Source organism: Perognathus longimembris, chromosome 28 (assembly GCF_023159225.1).
Source record: "Perognathus longimembris pacificus isolate PPM17 chromosome 28, ASM2315922v1, whole genome shotgun sequence".
NCBI classification, from domain to species: domain Eukaryota; kingdom Metazoa; phylum Chordata; class Mammalia; order Rodentia; family Heteromyidae; genus Perognathus; species Perognathus longimembris.
The window spans coordinates 74,947,189-74,972,566 of NC_063188.1; the positions used below are offsets into that span (position 1 = coordinate 74,947,189).

At 42.2% G+C, this 25,378-nt stretch overlaps 1 pseudogene; it reads left to right on the plus strand.

Annotated features, from left to right (window-relative positions):
* The first annotated feature begins 272 nt into the window (after window positions 1–272).
* Window positions 273–24,895, plus strand: LOC125343110 (annotated as a pseudogene).
* Window positions 24,896–25,378: the final 483 nt, after the last annotated feature.

A 25,378-nucleotide genomic window follows, 5' to 3' on the forward strand; every position in this document is an offset into this window, starting at 1 on the left:
TCTGGTACTGCACTCCGAGAGAGGTGTGAGGGTGGGCGAGGGCAGGCTGGGGCCACCCTAGGGGTGAGTACAGCAGAAGGCCGCTGCCCGTGGAAGTTTCTGGAACCCCATTCCCAGGGAGGCATGAAGGTGGGAAGAGGGCAGGCTAAGACTGACCTAGGGGGTGGGTGTAGAGAAGGCTGCTGCCCGTGGAAGTTTCTGGAACTCCTTTCCCAGGGAGGCATGAAGGCAAGAGAGGCTAGGCTGGGGCTGACCTAGGGATTGGGTGCAGTATGACGGCGCTGCCTGTGGAAGTTTCTGGTACTGCACTCCCAGAGGCATGAGGGTGGGCGAGGGCGGGCTGGGGCTGACTGGGGGTTGACCTAGGGGTGGGTACCGTACAAGGGTGCTGCCCGTGGAAGATTCTGGAACACCATTCCCAGGGAGGCATGAAGGTGGGAGAAGACAGGCTGTGAGGGAGTCATGAAGGTGGGAGAGGGCAAGCTGTAGCAGACCTTGGAGTGGGTGCGGCAGAAGGCTGCTGCCTGTGGAAGTTTCTGGAACTCCATTCTTCTCATGTGATTTCTCTCTCACTAAGCCAGTGAGGTCCTGGGTTTCAACTCTTGGCCTGGGAGCTGTCACTGTCCCTGAGCTTTTTTCACTCAAGGGTAACACTCTAGCATTCTACCACTTTGAGCCACAGCGCCACTTCCAATTTCCTGGTGGTTAATTGGAGATAGGAATCTCACAGATCTACGTTCCTGAGGTGACATTGAACCGTGACTCAGATCTCAGACTCTTGAGTAGCTAGTTAGGATTATACCTGTGCCTGGCAATCTTTATCTTTGGTAGTCTTCCCTTTGCAGGCAGACCCTATTTTCTCTCAACCCAGACTGTGCTGAAACTTGTGTGCAGAACCTCTCTTCCAGTGCTGTGCCTTGTATCCAGTGGTAATTACATTCTGTGGATTGTATGGTTTCCAGTTAAGGGCTTCCTTAAGTCTCAGTTTCCTTAGTGAGCATGGGTAGCAGGTGCTAAATAACTCCAAAGGTTGTTGGGACACTGGATTACCTCAAAGAATTTTCCAGGAGACACTAAACTGCACTTTGCTGAACTCCCAAATTTTACAAGCTAGAATGCCCCTCAGGAGAGGGAATGTGCAATTTAGTAACTTCCTTTACTCTTTGTTATAGGAGTCATTAACATGTTAGCCAACCTTTCCAAAGGCTGCACCCTCCGCATCTGCCCAGATAAACTGAGCTTCATTCTTCTGGGGAGCCCAGAAAGTGGAGGGGCAAATTTGTGTTGTGAACTTCTGCAGGTAAGCCATAGTCTGAGCAGCCCCAGGCGCCACCTACTTCCCTTGGGAATTCACAGGTGCTTGTTTGCTTCCCACAGGAGAACTTTTTTAGCACATTTGAACTGCGAGGTGCCTCTGAAGAATATAATGAGATGTATTTTCAAGTACAATTGGAAAACATAACTCGAGCCATAAACACTCCAAACAGTACTGCAGCTTTGAAAATCAAGTTCATTGCTAAATATTCTGGGATCCTCAAGATCTCTATAAAGCTGGTGAGTAGAAGAAAGAGGTTTCTGAAATTTCTTACAAGGGTCTTGGCTTGGAAAAAAAGCAAGTAGTTGTAGGCCTGGTATTAATAACAATATTGTTGAAAACTATATTTTTAATTAAGAGTGTCTGGTACATAAAATTTTATTGGAGTTTGTTATTTGTCCTTCATATGTAAAATGTGATGGAACAATATGCATCTTGGAATTTGTCCTTTCTAAACAGTAAAACTTCCAGCATCTCTATTGTCTTTAGTAGTAGAAAACAATTTCTGTTTGCACTTTTGAATTTTCTTTATCCTGCCTCATCTGCCTGAAGATCATATTTCTGTCTCTTTTTAGCATATATCTTAAAAGAATATAATGGAATTATTTTTCTTGCAATGGTTTGATTGTATTTTTACATATACCGTAAGGTTAAGTAGCAACCAATAATTCCCAAAAGTATTTGAGAGTAATAGTGGAGCTGTATCTTCCAAGCTAACATTTATAATTGTACACTGTCCCTTCAGAAAAAGAAAACACTAAAGTATCAGTGAACAGTTTTTAAATGCTTGAATGGAAAATTGAAAATGTTTCATTCCTTTAACTTAAAGTATCTTAAGAGTAAGATCTTTGTAAATGTATATTCTGAGTTATTAGATGTGGACACACATTTTTAATAACTGGTTGTAGGATTAATTTTAAAATAATCTATATATTTAAATAATAAAAATCCCAAGTGAACAATACTAAATTATTCATCTCAAAATATGTAGAGACATTAAATACATAAAAGTGCACAAGTCCATAGAATCTGAGGACACAGAAGAAACTGATCAGCCTTTTCTGGGGAAGTTCCTATGTCTTAACATGATAATTAAAGCCCTCTGTGTGCAGTCTGACCTAATTTAGAACCAAATCACAAATGAACACCTTCTCAGTTGTTCCCTGATGTTCTCTGATGAAATACATTCTTCCTCAATTCCCAGACTGACAGTTTTGGTCCTGCTTCTTGGTGTCTCTTTTCTTCACTCCAAACCTCGTTTTAAACAGAAGGCATCTGTGACCCTCACCATTGTTACTTGCATATTTAATGTATTTTAACTCACAAGCATTGTATTTAGCCATAAAATGTTGTGGAAGGAGGACATCTCATCTTTTTTTTCTGAATTCTTTGCACTAAAGAAGTTCTTAGAGTAAATCAGATAATTCCATGTGAAATTTAAGTTTCTTAAAATTTCTTAAGGAGAAGAAAGGTGGTACTTTGATCATTAGGCAGTTTGGAAGTGACTACAATGAAAATATTTTTCATGAACCTGATCTCTGGGATTTCTTGAGCATAGCACATTTGGTTTTCCATCTCACAGTTTTGTATACCATTCCCTTCCCTGCTCCAAGGCTACTAACCAATCCCCATCTTTCTGTGGCTCACTGATTCTCTACTTCTTGTGTCATGTCTTCACATAGTTCATTGTTCTCACTATCTAGCAACTACCCACTCCCTCAGCCTGGTCCCTGCTCAGTTTTCTTCAGTGCTCTGATGAGTATCTTATACTGTTTTGTCTGCTTCTTTTATTACTATTTCCTTTATTCCACTGGAACATCCAGGACATTTTGTCTTACTCAGTACACTTCTGAGCTCTTTAGTTGTCAGACTGGAACAGGCAAAATATCACAATGTATTGAATAGATTCTGAGGACATTCCACTTAGACATAGCATCTCAATTTTATTTTACTTTCATTTCTTTGGTTTTAGTTTTGTAATATACTGACAACACGAAATATTTTAACTTTTCATGGCAGTTTCCTGAAGCAAATGGGAACCACACAATGACATATTACTTCCCCATAGTGGTTATCCCTACATATTATTGAGATGAACTACAGGAACCCACAGTTCCAGACTTGGATGTAAGTTATACCTGCAATTCTGTTGTTAAATGACATTTAAGGAAAGATATAGATTCTTCAATTGTAGCCTTTCAGAATATTTTATTGAAAACATCTTCTGAAAAGAATGTGATATTCAGGCTGGAAATATGGCCTAGTGGCAAGAGTGCTTGACTCTTATACATGAAGCCCTGGGTTCAATTCCCCAGCACCACATATATAGAAAATGGCTAGAAGTGGCACTGTGGTTCAAGTGGCAGAGTGCTAGCCTTGAGCAAAAAGAATCCAGGGATAGTACTTAGGGCCTGAGGCCAAGGCCCAGGACTGGCAAAAAAAAAAAAGAATGTGATATTCATATTTAAAGATTATGCTAGGAAGTGAAATCTGAATATTTGTCTTTTGTTAATGTGTGAGTAATCTTTAAGCACTGTTATAAAGAACAGTAATTTCATAATCTGGACACATACAAAATGGAATAGCTTTCTCAGTGAGCTAGTGTTTACTAGGATTTGGGGTCCTAGGAAAAAACAGCATGACTGAAAATTAACATCATGCTAAATTTTCCTCTAACTCTAACTCACAACTTGTTTAAAAGGAAATGAAATCTATGAGGTGAATAAAGTGTTTACTTGACTTTCAGTGGAAGACATCTACACTGACTTGTAAAAAGCCAATATTTTCCTCCCATGCTAGTACTGGGGCTTAAACTTTTTTTCTGCTTTAAGTTGGAGCATTACCACTGGAACCACATCTCCACTTCTGACTTTCTGCTGGTTAATGTGTGTATAGTGGGATTGTCTGCATAAACTGATTTAGAACTGGGATTCTGAGATCTCAGCTTTCTTGGTGACTAGGATTAGCAACATGAGACACCACTGACTGTCTCAAAAGCCAGCAATTTATGAAGCAGCGGTAACAACACATTCTCAAGTGAATTATAATCATTGTGTGCTCTGTTTTTCTCATGGAGTGTGAAAAAAGACCCCCATGTCTTGTCTAGAAACCTTCCTCAGAGGAAGGCTTTCTGGTTTGTAGTTGGAATCATTTCTCCTGGGTTTGTGTATGGGCATCTCATCTGAAATGCTGTAGCCCATATTAAATTTAAAAAATGCCCTTAGTGTTTGGGGTTGCATGGATCACCACAGACAAGCATTTGCTTTTTTAAATTATGTTTGAACTTTTGTAAGATGATGAAATTACAAAAGTACTTTTCATGTGTTAAAAAGAACTTTATTCAGCCAGGCGCCGGTGGCTCATGCGTTCAATCCTAGCTACTCAAGAGGCTGAGATCTGAGGTTCATAGCATGGGCAGGAAAGTCCATGAAACTCTTGTCTCCAACTAGCCAATAGAAACCAGAAGTGGCCCTGTTGCCCAAGGGGTAGAGTGCTAGCCTTAGGATGAATAGCTCAGGGACCGCGCCCAGTCCCAGAGTTCAAGTCCCATGACAGACAAAACAAAACAAAAAAAAATTTATTCAAAAATTGTAATCCTCATGAAGACAGTGGGGAGCTGCAGAGCCCTAGCTGAGCTCCCCCGACACCACAGTTTTCTCACCCCATAGAAACTTTTACTCCTAGAAAGACAGCCAGAGTAAGTTCTAACAGTACAGGGATTCTGGCCAGGAAGGAAAAATCGACTTTGCTCCTCTGAAAACACAGATTTGAGCTCTGGGCGGCATCCCGCCACCGCGCCAATGGCAGCACCAGCACAGTGCCCAGCAAAGCAACCCGCACTCTGCGCAGCTAAAGCACACAACATAGACCAGGGAGAAATCCTCCAGATGGTGGCTGAGCACGGACGACATGAAATGGCAGAGAAAGCGTGAGTACCCCATGAATGATATTCTCACTTGCGCCCACAGAGCAGCTTCTGGAAGGCAGCCCTTCCCCCACTGCCAGAGCAAAGCGCCATCTTTGCCACTGGCATAGGGTCAGACCAGATTGGAACTAAAGCGGGCCTGGGAAAAGCAAGGTCAAAGGAGCCATCTTTGAAAAGGGCAAGAGGGACCCACCAGTGAAAGCCAGCTCCGCCCAGGAGAACCCCCCTGACCAGGCGGGAGGCGTGTCCTGGGCCTAGGCTTAGCCAGAGGTGCCCCGCCCTGGCCACCAGAATTTCTAAATTTAAAGCAATAGCGGCGAGCGGCTCCCGGCAGCATGGAAACAACAGACGGGGGAACAAACAGTTCCTGAGACAGTTAAACGGTCCCTTCACAGAGGAAGCCCAATTCCCAGGCCAAACGGGAGCTGCATTCCATAGACACCTCCGCCAAGGAGGCCACCCCGCCCAGGAGGGAAGAACCTCCCCCGTGCAAGCAACTCTCAGCCAGGTAAAACAGGCCAGTGGTGCCCTGACCTGCTGAGTCCACAGCCTATTCAAAGCCAGGCGTTTAAGGCAGCGGCCCCACAGCAGACAGAGGAGCCACGGTTCCCGAGACTACTCAAGTCCCCATCTACAGAGGATGCCCAAGGCCTACCTGCAAGCTGTGCGAACCACAGAGACCCAGGATTGCACCAACAGAGAAGAAGGGTAAGAACAGATCCATCCCCTGCGAACTGAAATCAAGTCAAACCCAGACAATCAGGAAAATAGACTGGAGACCATCACAAGGAAACCAGAGACTGGGGAAAGACCACCCAAACAAGGAGGACTCCATTTTATTTTAATTTCAAACATTTTTTACTTTTATTTACTTATTTATATTTTTTTGGTTTTTTAAAATTTTTATTCTCAAACTGATGTACAGAGAGGTTACAGTTTCATACGTTAGGCATTGGATACATTTCTTGTACTGTTTGTTACCTTGTCCCTCATACCCCCCTCCCTCCTCCCCCTTTCCCTTTCCCCCCTGAGGTGTTCAGTTCACTTACACCAAACAGTATTGCAAGTATTGCTTTTGTAGTTGTTTGACTTTTTTCACCCTGTGTCTCTCAATTTTGGTATTCCCTTTCAATTTCCTAGTTCCAATACCAGTATATACGGTTTCCAATATACTCAGATAAGATTACAGATATAGTGTAGGTACAACCACAGGAAGGTGATACAAGAACATCATCAATAATAGAAGCTACAGATACACATGGGATGTTGAAAGAAGTAACAACTGTGATATAACAATTGTTTCCATAACATGGAGTTCATTTCACTTAGAATCATGTGTTCATAAGGGTATAGCTATTGGGCCTTGTAATGCCCCGCTATGACTTGCCTAAACCTGTAGTAATTGTTCCCAATAGGGGAGCCCATAGAGTCCATGTTTCTTTAGGTCTGGCTCACTTCACTAAGTATAATTTTTTCCAAGTCCTTCCATTTCCTTACAAATGGGACAATGTCATTCTTTCTGATAGAGGCATAAAATTCCATTGTGTATATGTACCACACATTCTGGATCCATTCGTCTATTCAGGGGCATCTGGGTTGGTTCCAGATTCTTGCTATGACAAATTGTGCTGCAATGAACATTGTTGTGCTGGTGGCATTACTGTGATTTTGTTTGTGGTTTTTTGGATAGATACCCAAAAGTGGGGTTGCTGGGTCATAGGGGAGTTCTACATTTAGCCTTCTGAGGAATCTCCATACTGCTTTCCAGAGTGGCTGAACCAGTTTACATTCCCACCAAGAATGAAGTAGGGTTCCCTTTTGGCCACATCCTCTCCAACAATTGTTATTGTTAGTTTTCTTGATATATAACACTTACTGGGGTGAGATGGAAACTCAATGTTGCTTTGATTTGCATTTCTTTTATGGCCAGTGATGTAGAGCACTTTTTCATATGTCTCTTGGCCATTCTCATTTCCTCATCAGAGAAGTCTCTCTGTAAGTCTTTAGCCCACTTGATGAGCCTGCTATTTATTCTTTGCCGTTTTGTTTTGGAGGAGGGTAAATTTTTAATTCTGCATATATTTTAGATATGAGGCCTTTGTCCGTTGAATGGCCAGTAAAAATCTTCTCCCAGTCTGTGGGCTTTCTGTTTATCTTGCGAGCTAAGTCCTTTGCCGTGCAGAAGCACTGTAATTTGATGCAGTACCATTTGTCCAACCTTTATTTGATTTGTAGCCTTTCTGGATCTTTGTTAAGGAAGTTCCGTCCTGCGCCAAGGAGCGCAAGTTTTTCTCCTACTCCTTCCTTTAGTGTTTTCAGGGTGTCTGTTTTGATTTCGAGGTCTTTAATCCATTTGGGATTGACTTTTGTGCAGGGTGATATATAAGGATCTAGTTTTAGTTTGTTGCATGTGTTGAGCCACTTTTTCCAGCACAATTTGTTAAAGAGGCTATCTTTCTTCCAAACTATTGTTTTAGCCCCTTTATCAAAGATTAAGTAGGCGTAGTTCTGTGGGTTCATTTCTGGGTCTTCAATTCTGTTCCATTGGTCTTCAGGCCTGTTCCAGTGCCAATACCAAGCTGTTTTTATTACTATAGCTTTATAATACAACTTGAAGTTGGGTAATGTAATAGCTCCAGCACTGTTCTTTCTGCTTAGGATTGTTTTTGCTATTCTAGGTCTTTTATTATTCCATATGAATTTCTGTATTGCTTCCTCTATTTCATCAAAAAATGGTGTTGGGATATTAATGGGTATTGCATTGAATTTGTAGATAGCCTTTGGCAATATTGCCATTTTGATTATATTAATCCTCCCAATCCAGGATCATGGGAGGGTTTTCCATTTCCTTAGATCTGACTTAATTTCATTTTTCGAGGTTTTAAATTTCTCCTCAAAGAGGTCTTTCACTTTTTGGTTAAGGTTATTCCTAGGTATTTTATGGTTTTGGGGGCTATTGCAAAGGGAGATGCTTTCCTGATATCAGCCTCGGTCTTCGGGTTGTTAGCATAGAGAAAGGCCGTTGATTTTTGAAGGTTTATTTTATATCCTGCAACATTCCCAAAGTTTTGGATCAGATCTAGTAGTTTGGGGGTCGAGTCTATGGGATTCTTTAGGTATAGGATCATGTCATCTGTGAAGAGAGAGAGTTTAACTTCATCTTTACCTACTGGGATCCCCTTTATATTTTCTTCTTGCCTGATTGCTCTGGCTAGGAATTCTAGTACTATGTTGAAGAGCAGGGGAGAGAGTAGACATCCCTGCCTTGTTCCTGATTTTAAAGGGAATGGCTTTAGTTTTCCCCATTTAGAGTTATGCTTGCTGTTGGTTTGTCATACACTGCCTTGATTATATTCAGGGATGTTCCCTGGAATGCCAGTTTTTCCAGGGCTTTTAGCATAAATGGGTGCTGGATTTTATCAAATGCTTTTTCCGCATCCAGAGATAAAACCATGTGGTTTTTTAGCTTGCTCTGGTTGATGTGGTGGATTACATTAATTGACTTGCGTATATTCAACCAAATTTGCATCCCTGGGATGAATCCAGTCAGAAGCAATCCTGATAATTTCCATGTCATTTCTTAGGTCTTGTTTGGACTTCTTTACTTCATTAACTTCATTACATTGGTTTTGAGAGTTGTCTCTCAAATCTTTAAGCTGGTTAGCTATCTTTTCATTTGGCTCTTGAAGTTCATTTATCTATTAATTTGTGGATGCCATGAAATTCTCCATTAATTTTTGCTTTGCCTCCTCATTCTCTAGAATAATTGACTGAAGAGATTCAAACTTTTCATTTATCATGTTTATCAGTAGACTTTGTAGAGCTTTTTGGGGGTTTTCTTCTATGTCTTTGATTGACTGCTCTGCTTCCTGCTTGTTTTGAGTGGGGGATAAGACTTCATTGTTTGCCATCTTTCTTGTGTTTCTTCTGCCCATTTGAATTGGGGATGCCAGTCTACCAGCACCTGTGAGCACCGTTTAAGACCCAAAGTAGCTCTCACCAAGCACTGTTGTGTAAATCTTACAAGTTCACAATTATGTACAGTTACCCTGTATACCTGTGTAAAAAATTAGATTTGGTGTCCTAAAGAATACAATTTCATTATAACAACTGATCCTGGGCCCTGTATTCAGTAGTTACTTATTTACTGTTACAGCCCTATACACAATTCTTGTTTTTATATTAAGTTCTTTTAGGACTGGCTTTCTCTATGATCCCCTTTGATCCACTCAGATTAAGCTGGGATACCCTCTATCCAATAACCAGGAGTCATTGGAGACTGGCAGTCCCAGCAGTAAGTCAGGAGGGTAAGTTGGAGGTAGTAAAGAGAATAGAGTAAAATGTATTGGGGAGGGGAGGTGGTGATTTCGGTTTAGTTTCAGTGACGTGGAAGTGTGGAGTAGAGTAGAATCAGTAGAGAGAATAAGGTTGCAATGATAGATAATGGAGAGTTAGGGGAAAAGAGTGGAGGTGTTCTTCATAGGAAAGTAATTTTTAAAGAAAGAGAACGCAAAGAGAGAAATAAAGTAAAAATAGTGGGAGACAGATGCACACAACAGAGAAAAATTATTTAAAAATGAAAATAAAATAAAAAGGAAAAAAATCAGAAAAGGAACAACCCAAACAAACAGAAAAGAAAAAAAAATTGATAAAACAAACAGGTAAAAATAGAAAACATGGGGGGAAAAATCCGACGACGTTTCTGAATTGAAAAAAAACAATTTTTTTTTTATAGTTTAAGAAATGTTAAAAAGATAAAGAAAAAAATGGAGTCTTCCTTGTTTGGGTGTTCTTTCCCCTGTCTCTGCTTTCCTTGTGATGGTCTGCAGTCTATATTCCTGATTGTCTGTGTTTGGCAGAATTCAGCTTGCTCCTCTGTCTGCTGCGGAGCCTCGGCCTTTAATTCCTGCCTTTGAATAGGCTGTGGACTGAGCAGGGCGGGGCACCTCTGGCCTGTTTTACCGGGCTGAGAGCTGCTTGCCTGGGCGGGGCAGCCTCCTTGGTGGAGGTGGCTATGGAAAGCAGCTCCTTTTCGGGCTGGGAATTGGGACTTCCTCTGTGATGGGACCATTTAACTGTCTCAGGTTCCTCCGTCTGGTGTTTCCGTGCCGCTGGGAGCTGCTGGCTGTTTTCGCGTTAAATTTAGAAGTTCCGGTGGGCAGGGCGGGGCACCTCTGGCTAAGCTGAGGCCCAGGGCACGCCTCCCGCCAGGGCAGGGGGCGTTCTCCTGGGCAGAGCTGGCTCTCACTGTTCGGTCCCTCTTGCCCTATTCAAAGATGGCTAATTTGACCTCGCTTTTCCCAGGCCCGCTTTAGTTCCAATCTGGTCTGACCCTATGCCAGTGGAAAAGATGGCGCTTTGCTCTGGCGGTGGGGGAAGGGATTCCTTGCAGAAGCTGCTCTGTGGCGCGAGTGAGAATATCTTTCGTGGGGTACTCACGCTTTCTCTGCGATTGCAGGTCATCCCTGCTCAGCCACCGCCTGGTCTCCACTGTGTGCTTTACCTGCGTGGAGTGCGGGTTGCTGTGACGGGCGCTGTGCCAGTGCCGCCGACACAGACGTGGCAGTGGGATGCCGCCCAGAGCTCGAATCGGTGTTTCCAGACGTGCAAAGTCTATTTTTCCTTCCTGGCCAGAATCCCTGTACTGTTACAACTTACGCTGGTTGTATTTCTAGTGGTAAAAGTTTCTATGGGGTGAGAAAACTGCAGTGCTGGAGGGAGCTGAGCTAGTGCACTGCCACTCCTCTGCTGTCTTCCCGGAAGTCCTCTATGGGATTCTTTAGGTATAGGATCATATCATCTGCGAAGAGAGAAAGTTTAACTTCATCTTTTCCTATTTGGATCCCATTTATATTTTCTTCTTGCCTAATTGCTCTGGCTAGGAATTCTAGTACAATGTTGAAGAGCAGGGGAGAGATTGGACATCCTTGCCTTGTTCCTGATTTTAACGGGAATGGCTTTAATTTTTCACCATTTAGAGTTATGCTTGCTGTTGGTTTGTCATAAACTGCCTTGATTATATTCAGGAATGTTCCCTGGAATCCCAGTTTTTCCATGGCTTTCAGCATAAATGGGTGCTGGATTTTATCAAACGCTTTTTCCGCATCCAGAGATAAAACTATGTAGTTCTTTACCTTGCTCCGGTTGATGTGGTGGATTACATTAATTGACTTGCGTATATTAAACCAACTGTGCATCCCTGGAATGAAACCAGTTTGATTGTGGTGTATGATTTTTTTGATAACCTGTTGAAGTCGATTGGCCAGAATTTTGTTGAGAATTTTTGCGTCTATGTTCATCAGGGAGATCGGTCTATAGTCCTCTTTCCATGATGAGTCCCTGCCTGGTTTTGGGATGAGGGTTATACTGGCTTCATAGAATGAGTCTGGTAGTGAATGTTCTCATTCAGTTTCACTGAAGAGTTTGAGAAATATTGGTGTGAGTTCTGTTTTGGAGGCCTTGTAGAATTCTGCAGTGAATCCGTCTGGACCTGGGCTTTTCTTGCATGGGAGATCATTTATTGCCGTTTCTATTTCAATACTGGATATGGGTCTCTTTAAAGGTTTAAATCTTTAGGTTTAAGTTTGGGGATATTAATATTTTCTCAGGAAATCATGCCTTTCTTCCAAGTTCTCGAATTTGTTGCCATAAAGTTTTGCAAAATAGTCCCTTATTATTTTCTGAATTTCTGTTATTTCTGTGGTGATTTTACCTGTTTCATCTCTTATCTTGTTTATTTGAGTGTGCTGCCTTCGTTTCTTGGTCAGTTTTGCCAGGGGTCTGTCTATCTTGTTGATTCTTTCAAAGAACCAACTCTTTGTTTTGTTGATTCTTTCGATGGTTTTTTTCGTCTCTAATTGATTTAATTCTGATTTGATTTTAATTATTTGCTTCCATCTATTGACTTGGGGTTTGGCTTGTTGTTCGCTCTCAAGGAAATTAAGGTGCTCCCTTAAATTATTGAGTTGCTATTTCTCCAGTTTGTTGATGTATGCACTAAGATATAAATTTTCCTCCAAGTACTGCCTTTGCTGTGTCCCAAAGGAGTTGGTATTTTGTGTCCTCAACTTGGTTGAATTCCATAAACATTTGAATTTCCATTTTAATTTCTTCAATGACCCTCTGATGCTTCAGCAGTGTGTTGTTTAGTCTCCACGAATTGTAGGATTTTCTGTGGTGGCTGTTTGAGTTGAGCTCTAATTTCATTCCATTGTGGTCTGAGAGAATGCAGGCAATGGTTTTGATACTTCTGCATTTGTAAAGATTTTCTTTGTGCCCTAAGATGTGATCTATTTTGGAGAATGTTCCATGTGCTGCGGAGAAGAATGTGTATTCTGTTGTTGCTGAGTGGAATATTCTGTAGATGTCGGTTAAGTCTAGTTGGTCTATGCAATTATTTATTTCTGTGGTTTCCTTGTTCAGTTTTTGGCGTGTTGATCTGTCCAGAGGTGATGGTGGATTGTTAAAGTCCCCAACTATCAATGTGTTTGGGTCTATGAGTGTTTTTAGAGTCAGTAGTGTTTGTTTGATGAAGTTGGGTGCTCCTGCATTTGGGGTGTAGATATTTAGAATGGTTATATCTTCCTGTAGGAGAGATCCCTTTACTAATATGTAGTAACTTTCTTTGTCTCTTCTTACCTTTTTTAATTTGAAGTCAATTTTGTCTGATACTAGGATTGCAACTCCAGCCTGCTTATGGGGGCCATTTGCTTGATAGATTTTATTCCAGCCTTTCACTTTTAGAAGATGTTTACTTTTGCTGGATAGATGTGTCTCTTGGAGGCAGCAGAAAGATGGATCTTGATTTTTGATCCAATTTATGAGCCTATGTCGTTTGATTGGAGAATTAAGTCCATTAATGTTGAGAGTTAGGATTGAGAGATGATCGTTTGTTCCTTTCATTATCACTATCTTGTTTAAAGCCCTGTCTTCCCATTTCTTGATCTGATGTTTACTAATTAGGGTTCATTTCTCTGTCTGTATTGGGATCTTGATTATTTTCCCTGTATAGTACATTTTTGAGGATTTTCTGTAAAGCTGGTTTGGTGGAGATATATTGTTTCAGTTTTTCCTTACTGTGGAAGACTTTTATTTTACCTTCGGGTATGAATGAGAGTTTGGCTGGGCACAGAATTCTTGGTTGGTAGTTATTTTTATTTAGAGTTTGGTATACTTCATTCCAGGCTCTCCTTGCTTTTATGGTCTCTGCTGAGAAGTCTGGGGTAATTCTGATTGCTTTTCCTTTATATGTGATTGTTTTCTTCTCCTGAACAGCTTTAAGGATTCTTTCCTTGTATTCTACTGATCCTGTTTTGATCACAATGTGTCAGTGGGATGTCCTATTCTGCTCTGGTCGGTTTGGGGTTTAAATGCTTCTTGTATCTGTACAGGCCTTTCATTCTGGATATTTGGGAAGTTCTCAGCTAATATTCTGTTAAATAGGTTGCCTATCCCATTAATCTCTTTCTCTAAGTTTTCCTCAATACCTATTATCCTTAAATTGGGCTTCCTGATCATGTCTTGAATCTCCTGTAGCGATCTGTTTTGTTGATTGGAATGGGTTTGTATTGATTTTTTTTATCTTTATCCATAGAATCTAAGGAATCTTTAGCTCCTGAAATTCTATCCACTCAGTTAGTCGGGACTGTAGGCTAGCTACTTGATTTCGAATCTCTTTTCCTTCTGACTGGTCTTTCCTGATGATTTCCATATCATTTCTTAGGTCTTCTATGGACTACTTTACTTCATTAACTTCATTACTTTGGTTTTGAGTGTTGTCTCTCAAATCTTTAAGCTGGGTAGCTATCTTTTCATTTGACTCTTGAAGTTCATTTATCTTTCTATTTGTGGATGCCATGAAATTCTCCATTAAGTTTGCTTTGCCTCCTCATTCTCTAGAATAATTGACTGAAGAGATTCAAACTTTTTATTTATCATGTTTGTCAGTAGTCTTTGTAGAGCATTTTGGGGTTCTCTTCTATGTCTTTGATTGACTGCTCTGCTTCCTGTTTGTTTTGAGTGGGGGATAAGACTTCATTGTTTGCCATCTTTCTTGTGTTCCTTCTGCCCATTTGGATTGGGAATGCCAGTCTACCAGCAACTCTGAGCACCGATTAAGATCCAAAGCAGCCCTTACCAAGCACTGTTGTGTAAATCTTACAAGTTCACAATTATATACAGATACCTTGTATACCTGTCTATAAAATTAGATTTGGTGTTCCTAAAGAATACAATTTAAATATAACAACCGATCCTGGGCCCTGTATTTAGTAGTTACTTATTTACTGTTACATCCCTATAAGCAATTATTGTTTTTATATTAAGTTCTTTAGGACTGGCTTTCTCTATGAACCCCTTTGGTCCACTCGGATTAAGCTGGAATACCCTCTATCCAATAACCAGGAGTCAATGGAACCTGGAGGTCCCGGCAGTAAGTCAGGAGGGTAAGTTGGAGGTAGTAAAGAGAATAGAGTAAAATGTATTGGGGAGGGGAATGGTGATTTTGGTTTAGTTTCAGTGACGTGGAAATGTGGAGAAGAGTAGAATCAGTAGAAAGAATAAGGTTAAAATGATAGACAATGGAGTGTTAGCAGAAAAGAGTGGAGGTGTTCTTCATAGGAAAGTAATTTTTAAAGAAAGAACGCAAAGAGAGAAATAAAGTAAAAATAGTGGAAGACAGATGCACAAAACAGAGAAAAATCATTTTAAAAAGAAAAAAAAGAAAAAGAAAAAAAAAAACAGAAAAGGAACAACCCAAACAAACAAACAAACAAAAACTTGGTAAAACAAACAGTGTACTGTTCCCATCTTGTCAGTTTTGTGAATCAAGAACTCCAAGCTCAGAGGTCAGAAGGTGGGACACAGGGACTATATCACATCTTCTTTTTCTCATATGATATCCTTTATTTCCAATCTACAAGCAATAAAACTACTTTGAAAGCTTACACTGTACAGTTTTACTCATGTCGGAAATAAGTCACAGGGTAAGAAGGAACTGATATATTGGACTGTGGTCCTCCTCCTACCCAATCCATCTTGGGAAGGAGCCTTTTGAAGGCAGAAATGAGAACAGTAGGAGAAGAAGAGGTTGACAGTTGGCTCAGCATGCCTTGATCCCTTCCCTCCTCAGGGGTACCCTAGGGCCCTCACCAGGAAACCAGGCTGAGTAGGAAGGGGACTCCACAATATAGGAGAGAACAGACTGATAATTCTGGCTCTCTTCCCTAGTTGCTAGTGTTGGAGCTATTTTTGACACTGTCTCTTTGAGATTGGGAAAAGAAGGAGGAGGAAGATAAGAAAGAGAAGAAAGAGGATGAGGAGAAGGAGCTAGGATCCTGGGATTCTCTTCATGTGGAATTAGGTTTCTTTCCTATTGGGAACTCATCTAGTTATGGCAAGGTTGCCCAGGGATAAACATGTTCTTTGCCTCCAGTGTCTCCAGGAGTCCCACTGTAGCCTGTGGACACCATCTACCCATCATTTTGTAAAACCCAGCTAAGCAGGAGCAGGGCTAGGACTAAGCCAGAGGCATGAAAAGGCAAGTTTTATTCTTTCTCTATGTCCTCCAGCTTTGGGGAAGGGGAGAAACTACAGTGTTAGTTCTATTGATTTTATATGGGGAAGGGGTCCAAACTCAGGAATACAGACAACGTGCTTGACCAGGGCCCACCCTAAGCCTTCTCTAGGCTGCACTGTCTGCTATGTTAGTAGTTGACAAACTTGTGTACATAAGAATATCCTGCAGGCTCTTTCAAACCCACTTTCATGGACCCTGCTCTGCCACATCTAATCCAGTGGGTCTAGGGGTTGTCCTAAAATCTGCATTCTACAAGTCCTCTTGCAACACAGTTTGAGAATAACTGGTCTGGAATGGTGCTGGCAAGACTTGGTGTCCCTACAGAGGACTAAAGTTGACCAAGCTCAGACCTAGAGGTACAGAGGGTCCCGAGAGCTTCTGGGAATGGTCTTATGGTGAATGAGACCTCCTCCCCCTGTGTGTAGGAGTCAACTGAGGCACAGAGACCAATGGAAGAGCTTAGAGGAACCTGAATACTTAGACCTTGTGGAGAAAGGATGAAACTGCAGGACCCCTAAATATGCAATGTTTTCAGAGTTTCCTGGTGCTCAGCAGAAGTTAGTAAATCTGAGAGGCCAAGGAGTTAAGAGATTGGCCCACAGACTGCTAGCTGAGGTCTCTCTTCATGGGAGTGCTTTAGGTGGCATCAGAATGGAGTATGACAAGGTAGCCAGGCCCTAATTGCCTGAGATCTTCCAGAGTACACTAAGGTTCCTTTCCTTATTGTGGGGCATGCCCGGATGCTTTGCATCAGAAGAGGAAGTCCCACCCGGTCCGGCCTGTTTCCCAGCTCTGGGGCCACGTGTGGCTGTTACACCGCAACCAGGAAAGGCGGTCCTAGTTGGTCCTGCCTCCCAGCCTTGGGACCACGTGTGGCCAAGATGGTGCCTGGTGGTAAACCCGGAGGTGGTCCTGTGGGCTGTGACGTAGAATTAGGCCTCCTCTTAGGACTGGTCCCTCAGCCCTCCACTCTTGACGGACAGCTCAGGTTTCCCTTCACAGTCCCTAGATAGGTGCACGTACACCCCTCCCCCTCCTACCACTCTCTGACCTATTTAAGAGTGGAGCTTATTTCAATAAAGCGAGTCATGCTCAAGACATTCTCCTGGATGCATCTGACTGTCCTCTGGTGAGGGGGTGCTGGGTGCAGGCCACTTCTCCTTTCTTGGCCCGCCTCATTGGGGAGAGCTTCCCTATCTCTCCCGCAGGTCAGGAGAGCACTGGGTGCTAAAGACCCGACACCTTATGGTCAGGTGGTGGATGCAGGAAGGCAGGAAGAAGCAGGACAGATGAGACGATGAGATAGAGAAGGGGAAGAGAAGGGTCCCTGGAGTGGGAGGGAGATATGGACAGAATATGAAGTAGAGCTCCAAGCAGGACCCCACCCTAGTATCATGTCATGTCTCTTCTTGTTGGAAGAGTCATGTTGTGCTGATAGAGCCAGAGGGGAAGCAGTGACAGGTAATCCCCAAGGGCACAGCTCAAATTGATAGAATTATGAGTAATATTTACCAGAAACAGGAAAAAGGAGAACCAATATGTGGCTGGAGTGTCCCATTGAATTCATTTATGAGAAGTTTGTGTAACTTGTTCTGTACTTTGACTACATTTCCCATATGCTTAGTCTAGAGAGAATCTCTCCATTCAAGCTTTATCGGATACATAGAGGAGAAGATTTTACACCTATCATCACACTCTAATCAATTACTTGTCATTCATAAAGACTAAATTCTTCATTTAATGTTTGAATAAATTAGCAGTCAATCTATTTAGCCAATAGTAGAACACAGTCTTTTTTTGGGGGGAAGAGGTCCCATAGGTTCTGTGCCAGGATTTAGAATCCAAACTTTTGGGTGTTGATATAGTCCAAGAAATCTATAATTAGGTAATCTTATCCAGTTCCATAAATTGTACTACCCTCACATTTTCTGACTCCCAGTTTGTGGTGAGAATTAACTTTTTGTTTTTGTTAATAAGATCATGTCACTCCTAATCACCTGATGTTTTTCAAAATGTCTACTGCACTGTTGAAAGACCAAGTATTTCTTTCATTTTATATCCTATTATAAATAATCACTTTTCTTCACAACAAGGAAAATAACATGAAAGGTTAGCAATAATGATGAAATATTATTTGAAGTATTACTCAGCAGATCATAAAACTGAGAGGGTGCAAGAAGTTAAGAAATTGGCCCACAGACTACGGGCTCATGTCTTTCTTCATGGTTGTGGTTTGAATGGCATCAGAATGGAGTACGACAGGGTGAATGCAGATTTTAGGCCAACCCCTGGGCCACTGGATTAGAAGTACCTATGAAATATTCTTTAAGATTAATGAGCTAATTTAAGCCATAGCTTTCTTATAAGTGGGCTGTGAAGGGGCACTGTTTGTGGTACATAGACCTGGGTTTTCTTGTGGAGCAATCTTCTTTCTCTGTGATGTAGAGATAGAGATGTGGTAATGTTTGTAGTAGAGGTGTTCATGGAGTGTGGGTGGAGCTGTTTGTGGAGTACTTAGTGCTGAAGCATACAGAGTTGTGTGTGCATTGCGGGACTGTGTTTTTGGTGTAGAGTTCTGTGTGGTAGATGGAGCTGTCTGTTGTGTGCAGAGTGCCATGTTGTCTGGAGAATGTGTAGGGGAAGATGCCAGGAGCCAAATGGCTGTCATATTGTTACATGAAAAATCTATAGGGCTCAACTGAAAAGAATGTTTGGTTCCTGTGATATCTCATCCATGCAGGTTGGTCAGTCTTGATATCCTGCTTGGCAGTACATACTAACCTTCATTGAAAATCACCCACCCATAACCTTCTTGTAATGTACATCTTGTAGTTTAGTAACCTAGCAACCTAACAGCCCTGCTTATGTTAGCTACCTTTTTCTAATCACTATATAAGCTGCTGTGCAAAAAATAAAGTTTGAGACCTTGATCAGAATCCTGTCTTGGTCTCCTTCCTTGTGTCTGGTTTGTCTCTCATTCAGGTCCACTCCCGCTTGGGTTCCTGTTGACAAAACCCCGCTGGCCGGGGCAGGAAGAGATTTGTGTTGAATACTGAGCTATGTGTAGGTATGGATCTTGTGTTGTGTGTAGTTGTGTTGGTTGTTGGGCTAGTTGGTGGTACAAATGTTTGTTTGATGTATTGCTGTGTGGGAACTGGATCATTGTGTGGGTTATGTAGCTGTTTGTTGTGTTTAAAGATTTATGGGCCTTGCAGAGAGGGACAGTGTGCAGCTTGGAGCTATGTGTGGTGGATAGAGTAGTGTATGTTATATGGAAGTGTGTGGCAATGTGAAGCCACATAATGTGGGGTATAGCTAGATGATCTGGAGGTGTTTGTGTTGCGTGGAGGTGTGTAGTCTATGTCAGAGTGTGTCTAGCTGCATGTATAGTATGGAATTGTGTATGGTTTTGAGCTCTGGGTAATCAGTCATGATGTGGGGAAGTTTTGAGCTTTGTGTGTTACGTAGCTATGTGTGGTTTAGAGTACTATTTGTTTCCTACTTTATTTGCCTGAATCTCTAAGAAATTCAAGACTCCACAGCATCTGGTCCTTTCACCTGACATTGTAGAACACAATAAACATTTGTTGAATAGCTGAAGAAAGAAAGGAACATGCCATTGTATGGCTAATTATGTGACAATAAAGTTGGTCTCTTACACATGTTGTGGTACTGAAGTCATTAATTTCAATGTACAGTATCCACGAATAATCATATAATTAGAATATCAGCACTGAATCACTCATACTTTAGGAGAATCATTTCCTGTTCCTTTATCTTCCATAGGCTTGGAATATATTCTTAGGGAAGAGCACCAGCAACCTGGCATTAGGACTGAGCATAAGTGCTGAGAGGAGCCTCTTGAAGTGGAAAACCTGCTGAGCCTCTTCTTCTCAACAGGCAAATCAGAGCCAGCTCTCATGACCCACTGACTGACTCAAGGCCAGAGTCAGCCCACCAAGCACAAACATGCTTTGTAGCCTGCAATTTACAGCTACCTGTTCCAAAGACAAATGGATATTGGTCTTCCATTTCTTCTGACACTTTCATTTGAATAGATAAGTTTTGAAACAATCTCTTTTGGAACTTATCTTTTCCTCTCTGTAAAACACACCATGGCTCCTTCATTGAGGGTAAAGCTAGCTTCTGGTGTCCCAAAAGAAAGCTAGAAGTCAGGCTTTGATTTCACTCCATTCTTAGGTAATTTCCTCATACTTTAAATAATTTAGGGAAGTACTGCTTTAAAATTGATGATGCTTAAAAGCAGTCTGTGTACATGTTACTAGTATTATGTTTGTATATCTCCTGAGTTAACAGTGAGTAGTGCATTACCAGTCTCCATATGGTGAAGAAGTAATCCAGCCACCAGGGACAGCACTTACAGGGCAATTAAGAATTTATAAAACCTTATATTTTTAAGTGGTTAACCAATTGCTTTGGGATACTTCAATTCTTTTTTATATTTAAATTAGATTCATGGAAGGGCAATGGTAACTGTAAAAACATTCAGTAAGTTCTCGTCAGTATTCTTATGTAGCTTGGAAATTTGTGTCATTTCTGAGTTTGATATGAGTGGCTTATGCTCAGTAGTCCTTTGATAGAGCCAGCAAGGCTTGAAAATGAGACCTCTTTTCATCAGAAAAGGCTTGTAACCAGTAGAATCCTAAAGTTTTCTTGGAGGGAGAGGACATAGCATATATTTTCTCTTCCTGCAGGGTGGTTTCTGTTCCCAGGACTCTGTCATCTTGCCTCTCCACGCCCAGTGACTGCCTGTCATATAGATATCACAGTACCAGCTATGACAGAATTTCTTATTAAGGTGTATGGGTATGTCACTTGACCAGTTGAGTTTGGGGTGGGGAACTCTTAAGTCTTGGTCCTATTCATAGTTTTCCAGGAAAGGTCATCTCATGTCACTCATGCTGATTCATGTTCTTGGATCCTGGCTGTCCTTCCTCTTGTCTGATGATGCCACCTCCCCTGAAAAATAGCTCCTGCTAGCCAACATCAGTAGGAAATGATCATATTTCTGTTGCATTCTTTTCTTCATGGAATCAGCTACATGTCTGTAAATAAGGCAAAGAGTGAATCATTGCCTTTTAAAATTACATAATTTGTGTCCTTGGGCATCTTGTTAGGATTAGAGGGTAATATAAGTGTGCAGGAGCTTGTGCTATCTCCTTAGGTCAGGTGGTATGTAGATCAGGAGCTGTAACATAAAAATTCTGGAACCATTTTAACCATCGTGTAATGAGAAGATGGACAACAGTTGTTTCAGCCCTTCTTTTTTATCCACGTTGTTTCTTCTCCTGAACATTTTTAGAGAATAGTTCCAAATACCTCTGCTTCTAACCTAGGGTATCCCTCATCTCCCCCATCTTCTGCTCTGGGTGCTTGCATCAATCAAATAGGCCAGCGGGAAGCCAAGATCCAGCAGATTTCTTTCACCTAGCCATAGGAGTGGGCAGTGACAACCTGATTTGTGACTGCTGGGTGGTCCAGGGCAAGGAGAGATAGCTGATTCCAAAGGTGTAATCTTGCCTTGTAGCACAAACCATTAGGCTTGTGGACAGAAGACCTGAATGACAGGGAACAAGAACTGTGTTTGCCATTACTAGCCATTTTCTGTCTGTAAATTATGGTCCTCAGGTGCAAGGAAGGCTGGAGGTGTGTGGTGTATATTACAGATTCCATTTACAGTGTCTTGTTCTACTTTTTATTCCATATAGATTGTGTCAAAATATTTTCATTATGTTGAGCTATTTGATAGGAAATGCCTCCAAACACACCCACTATAATTTTGCATTGCCAATAGGTGAGCTCTTAAATAAGTAAAAGGTAAGTCACAATGTGAACTGAGGTCACGTGTTATTCCTATCTATTATTCCAACCCTTTTCTCCTAGGTTATAAAATTAAAAACTTTGTAAAACTACGTGTCTAGAACTTGAAATGATTTATTCACTTTAGTAAGTTTTATGATTTTAAGTTTGATTACCTACCTTTAGTCCAAAAATATCACCAGGATTATCATCAATAAATGTGTTTTATATGTTAAGTATTAACTGAATTATAACACTTGTAATAGAATGCCAAAGAACTTTTATGTATGAGTGAAGTATAAGGCTAAGATATACCTTACGTACTAATGAAATATTACTGTTGAATCTATGTGATCAGGGCATAGCTTGGTGGCCTGGCCTGGCAGATCAGGAGGGAACTAGATGTTCTACTATGCAGATGGGGACATGGGCCACTGGCCTGATTATAGTGATCTTTACCTTCCCAGGTGGCATTGTTATGGTAAATCCCAAGAAGACCAATTTGACTCATATGTGCTGTTGCAGAGTTCGAGGTTGACCTAGATGCTGTGCCATATAGGATCTAACAGTGTGGATGACTTGGGAATATTAGACCCTTTCAAAAGATATATCACAGTGATCAGTGTCCAAACTGGAGACATGCTGTGGAGAAAGGAGCCTGGTTATGTGCCTCTGCTACAAAGATCTTGCCTTCCCTATTTGGTATAGCCATGGAGACCAGGATCATGGACAGGTGCACTTTTATAGAGGTATGGGCCTGGACAAGTGCAGTGGGTATGGATATCTACATCTGACACTATAGCATGGCTGTGAAGAACAGGAAGTAGTGAAGATATGTGGATTGAGAGAGCATAACATTTAGAATCATGTCTTGTGAAACCAAGAACTGGAGATGATGCTTGTATTTTTTGGAGGGGGGCAGTCCTGGGGCTTGAATTCAGGGCCTGAGCACTGTCCCTAGCTTTGTTTTTGCTCAAGGCTACTAGCACTCCGCCACTTGAGCCACAGCACCACTTCTGGCCTTTTCTATGTATGTGGTGCTGAGGAATTGAACACAGGGCTTCATGTATACGAGGCAAGCACTCTTGCCACTAGGCCATATTCCCAGCCTGATGTCTATTTTTACAGGGGAAAGCCTAGAGGGACAGTGGTCCTCTGGAAGGGAGACCCTGGACAGGATTCATGACTGCCATTATAAGGGACAGAATAGAGGTGGCTGCTGGCATGAGAGCTCAGGGATGATGGTGGTTAGGGCAGATGTGAAGGAGGCCCCAGTGTTTTGGGAATGAGAAGATGCTGTCTTGGAGGATTCTCAGACTGGTCACTAAACAGCCAATTCCTAAAAAGGTTATTGATGTACTCTTGATATGTACCTTTCACCTACTGGTGGAGTCAGTGCCCTCCAGAATTGCCCCCTTCGGGCCTCACATGTAGGAGGGCTACATGAGGACTGTGGCTACTCTGAGCATGATCACAGTGTGACTTCTGCAGAGATCTTAGGAATGTGTGACTCTGATCCAAATGCACTGTATCCATAAATGTGCATGTTAAATTGAAACGCCTTTGTATAAGCATTTCAAGAAACAATACAGCAGGCTTTGGATTGGCCCAGTGAAAGCAGGCAGTGACTATGAGTTGAAGAGCCCTAGGCTCTGCAATGCCAGAGGGGCTCTGAATCTAGCCAGTCCAGGCCAGACCAGGCAGGTTGCAGGAGGCATGGGGCTTGGAGTTGGACAGCCCCAGCCCACTGCCCTTACATGCCCCAGCTGAGTGGTGATGGTACCACACGGATGGCAGTGGTGGTAACAGGTGTTGCAGAAGCTTTGGAACTAGAGAAGCCAGCCAAAGGGGTGACCTAAGGGAAAAAGATGAACTCATCTTGTTGGATCACATTACAGAAGCCATAGAACTACTTTGCCTTAGTCAGAAGTCCCCAGGAATGCAATTTCTTTAAGGGAATGTCATACCTGGATTACCTCTTTCTGATGATCACCTACAAGAGCATCCAGTACCTCTCCAAAGGGCCCCTGACTCCCAGTGGAACACACAAGTACCTGCAGATGAACTGGCCCTTCCTTGATGTCCCCTCTAGTGCCACAGCCAAAGTTATGTGGTGACCATCTCCAGCACAGTAGTCTAACAAAGTTCTCACCATTCAGCATGCACATCATACCCACCGCTTTAGAGCCCTCACCAACTAGAGCAACAAGCGCTTCTTCCATGGCTGCCCTCCTATATATTTCTCCTCAGATACTGATCAAAGACAGGAATCCTTCTACCCCCTCACCTTCTGTCACCATATTATCAACTATCTTCAAGAGTGGTTGGATAAATTGCCAATCCCCTCAGCCAGCTTGTCCCACAGCTAGGACAGCCCATGTACTCTCTCACTCTTGGTGGCTTCTGCACCCTTATCTGCTTTTGCCATATATGCTTGAAAGTCCATCATGGCCTGCCTACCTCAGGGATCCTCCACTCTGCCATCATCTTCCCCATTGTCAAGCAGGACCCAGCAGTCACAAGCTTGAGCCCCATGGAGAGCACATATTCCCCAGTCATGTTGAACAAGGAGGAGAAGAAGAAGCCACATGTGAAGAAGCCTCTGGATGTCTTAATGTTGTATATGAAGTAGATGAGGGCCAAGATGGTGGCTGAGTGCACCAGGAAGGAAAGTGCAGCCATTAACTAAGTCCTGGGAAGAAACTGGCACAACCTGTCAGGAGAAGAACGGGCCAAGTACAAAGAACTACTCCAGAAGATTGGCAGCTTCATTCCCAGCTCTGCCCAACCTGGTCAGGGTAGGACAATTATGATAAGAAAAATAAGAGGAAGAGACAAAAGTAGCTGTGATGGACACAGTCAAAACACTAAGTACAAGAGAGGGTGCTCTGGCCTCCAAGAGCATGAAGTCATTTGTTCAGTACCTGCCCCCTATAAAACCCCTTGCTACCTCCCCTGCAGTCTTAGCATCATCAGATGCCCTCGTTGCAACCCACTTGGGCAAATACAACCCCTATCCTTTACCCTCAAAACAGAGGCCCATGTCCTACTGGTTCTCTACACAACTGCCTTCCTGTCAGTTAAGGCTGCAGCCAGTTAATCCACCTAGATGAACAGCCAGCCTCCCCTCATTTCCTCACCTTTCCCACTAGAATCCATGTCTACCACTTTGCTTACCTCTCCCAGTTTCTTCTCAGCCATATTTCATGTCAAACAGGACCTCCCTAACCTACAGGGCCAGCCTCTCTCCTTGTTATAAAGTGTGCCCATTAATCCATCCCCCAAGTCTATGCAAGCTATCATGTAAGTGACAGTGAGTAGTAGTTATTCAGAAAAAAATGGGGAAACTTCATTGGTCAATATTTTGTCCCTTCATACTGTTTTGTAATGTGGCACTTTATATTTTGTAGATATAAACTGTAGCCAATCTTCAGAGTTTTTAAAAAACCAAACCAAAATCACCAGAAGAAAGAAAACTAAAAAGTAGTGTGTTATTTCCACTGTGTATGCTGTGGTGGATGGGTCTGGGCAGGAGACACTTTCTCACTACCTCTTTATTAGCTGATGTTCTCTCCTTATCAATCTCTGCCTTTCTGAGCTTTAGTCCACAGTAACCAGGGCCTGGATCTCTAGCAAGGTTCTTCCTCATCTGAATCCATTCTTGTTCCATAGCCCATTCTTATTAAGTGCTCAACACCATGGGGTTTTCTCCCTTGTTCTCTACCCAGTTTAAGGCCATGAC